Source organism: Solanum stenotomum, chromosome 6 (genome assembly GCF_019186545.1).
Source record: "Solanum stenotomum isolate F172 chromosome 6, ASM1918654v1, whole genome shotgun sequence".
Classification (NCBI taxonomy): domain Eukaryota; kingdom Viridiplantae; phylum Streptophyta; class Magnoliopsida; order Solanales; family Solanaceae; genus Solanum; species Solanum stenotomum.
The window spans coordinates 22,549,290-22,552,956 of NC_064287.1; positions in this window are offsets into that span (position 1 = coordinate 22,549,290).

Below are 3,667 nucleotides of genomic sequence, written 5' to 3' on the forward strand. Positions count from 1 at the left end.
ATTCAATGATTCTCTATCTGAGTCTTGTTCATTAGAAGGATGGACAGGGTCAGGAATTGGATCAGAGGAAGGATGAACATGGTCAAGAGTTGGATCAGTAGAAGGATGGATAGGGGCAGGGGCATAAGTAGAGCCAGGGTTTGAGGCAAGGTTTGAGGCATTTTCTTGGGCCTCATGTGTGGCATTTTCTTGGGCCTCATATGTTGGTTCTAATTCAGCATCAAAAGATACATTAGGCCCACTGTTTTGAGATGTCCCTCACCTACTCTACTTTCCCCATATTCCAATAAAGGTGGGACCAAAACAGAATCAGCAACAAAGTGACACACAAAAGAGTCCAAAATATCTCCATGACTCAAACACTCGGCAATTAATATAGTATCATAGTCAGATTTGATTTCTAACATAGCAGTACTTCTAGGAAGTTTCACATACAACACACATTGTCCGGGTTCATACCCCAACTCTTTCAGACAATCCGTCAATTCAAAATAAGATAACTTATCTATATCAACATCTAAAAACTCATAAACTCCTCCACCATGATATGGTTTCCCCTTGTATTCCTTTTTTCCAATCTTAATAACACCACCGTGGTAAAATCTCAAAGTAATCAATTCAAAAGACATTTTAACCTGAAAATAATTTTATCAGTTAACCCTACAAAACATATACAACAACAAAATTCATACAACAACAACGGGGAATCATGTGAATGAAAAACGACATACAGTAAACTTGAAAAAAAAATAAAGACGAAATAACCCTAAGCTAAAAAGTATGAACTATGAAGTAACCCTAGAAATGTTTGACTGACCTTTCAAATATGGAGACGACAACAAATTATGAACGATGAACGCCTCGATTGTACCCACCAAACCCTAGTAACCACCGATTTGCTTCCACCAAACGATGAACGCCTCGATCGACAATGTTCTTCAAATATAACTACAAGGATGCTTCAAAAACACTACAAAATCGAAGAAATCTTTAGCTAAAATTAGGATTTACAGATGAATTTTTTTGATTAGGTTTTGGTGTTCTTAGAGAAAGGAAACGGGTGGGTGAAATAAATGGACTAGGGTAAAATAAAATGGGTTTGGGTGAAAAAAATCGGGTTTGGGTCAAAAGAAACGGGTTTGGGTCAAATGAATCGGATTGGGGTCTTTTATTACGTGGCTTAACTAGGAGGCGAGTGGCTTTCACTCTAGGCATAATGTCCTGGGTTGGGTGACGGAAGGGGGAAATAAATATACTTTTATGTACTTAAGGTGTGTAATAGGTCACCCCATTAGTTAAAGTGTGTAAATGACTTTTGTGTATACGTTTAGGGGGCAATTTATGCCTTTTGCCTTTAACTAATTAAAAACTCATATACCCACCCAAAAAAGCCCCACCCATTTTTAACCCAACTTTCATAACATCTAGCTTCTTGTTTTCCTCATCAACGCCATTGGAATGGAAGCCATTTTCATGTCCATTTATCATAACATCTCCGTTTTCGTCACTCATTGCATCAAAAAGTGGAAGAAGTCCCTTTCCCTTTGCAGTGATAATTAGTTTCGCATTCATTTCACTGAACAAACTATTGGCATGTTCAGTTATATTTCCATCTAAACAGGAATTTTCCTCTGTATGATCTCCATTCTCTCTATACAAATTGTCCATTGGTCTAACATCCTCGAATTCATTTGCATCTTCATCATCCATAGATATAAGCTTTTCTTCCAACATCTTTAGCTGCTCAAGAATGGACATCCTCTCTTCCTCGAAATCAACAAACATTCTTCCAATTCTAGAAAAGCATCAACTTGAACTTTATCATGATCATCCAATTCTTGATGACAACAAAAGTTGGCATCTTCTTTTGGTTCTTGATTCAAATCAATAGACAACTCCTCAATGTCCTCACCGTTGCCACAAGAGGCTGATAAAAATAATCCGCTTCTTGCAACACTTCCATCTTTGCTTCTCTTCAACATCCTGAGGCATATATAGTTGCTTGATTTATTGCCTGAGAAATTTTTCGATGCCACTGACATTGTCACAGAGGAATTGTCCAATTTCCGATAAATACATGAGGGTTACACTTTTTTGCCTGGGTTTATGGGTTTTAATTTAGTTACATACCAATAAAATAGTGACACGTCATTAATAAATTTGATCTGTTAAAAATGATGGCAAAATAGAGCCAAAAGATTGACGTCAATGACATTTTAGGCCCGAAAGATAGAAAAAAGGTAATTTTATACCAATTCACATAGTTAAAGGGTATTTTAGGCCCTTTTCCGTATAATTTTAAACACAATAATGAATTTTGGAATTGGTAGAGTTTAGATATTGATTCAAGTCCTTTCAATAAAAAAAAAAGATTTGATGGTAACTCAATGTTTAAAATGTTCCACATTTACAAGTTGGAAATTCAAATTTTATTCACTACATTTTTAGTGAAAATCAAGATAAAAATATGAAACGAGGAAATGAGGAAATTAATACTAAAAATAAATTTTATAAATATAAAATTATTTTATCATTAAGTTGTATTAATTTAATAGATAACGATTTAAAATTTCCTTTTTTAGAAGTCAAAACTATATTAATTTTGATTGAACTATTTTTATTTACCATCTTAAATATTTTAGTAACTTTAAAGAAACTTTCAATTATTTTTAATTTGAATAAAAAATAACGAATTTGTCGTGAGATTTGCACATTCCTTACTGAATGGTGCTCTATCATTTTTTTTAACATGTAAAAGGTTAAAAATGAGGCAGTGCAGCGTGGGTGCAGGGCAGATTGAGATTGACCCATATACTTCATCCGTTTCATTTTATATGTCATCCATTTCTATAAATAGTTAGACCACAATACTTGTCATTTTATAAAATTTATGCATAAATTACCATATTTTGCCTATTATACCCTTGATAGAATAGTTAATTAATCTTGTCATTTATTAATAAAGTTGACTTAAGAAAACATTAAATACGGGTAAAAGGGTAAAGTTAAATCATTTCTTAATGCAAGTGCAAAGTAAAAAGGTGACATAAAATGGGACGGAGGGAGTACATTTTAACTGCTCCACTCAGCATAATAACTTTTTTCATTTTCAACTCGCTCCACTCTGCATAAATTTTTCAATATTTTTCTTTTTTTCATTAAATTTAATACTAAAAATAAATTTTATAAATATAAAATCATTTTATCATTAAGTTGTATTAATTTAATAGATTGAACTATCTTAATTTTAATTAAACTATTTTTATTTACTATCTTAAATATTTTAGTAACTTAGAAACTTTCAATTATTTTTATTTTGAATAAAAAATAATGAATTTATCGTGAGATTTATACATTCTTTACTGAATAGTGCTCTATCATTTTTATAACATGTAAAAAGTTAAAAATGAGGCAGGCGTGCAGGGCAGATTGAGATTAACCCATATACATTTTAACCGCTCCACTCAACATAATAACTTTTTTCATTTTCAACTCACTCCACTCCGCATAAATTTTTCAATATTTTTCTTTTTTTTTCATTAAGTTTAATACTAAAAATAAATTTTATAAATATAAAATCATTTTATCATTAAATTGTATTGATTTAATAGATTGAACTATATTAATTTTAATTGAACTATTTTCATTTACTATCTTAAATATTTTA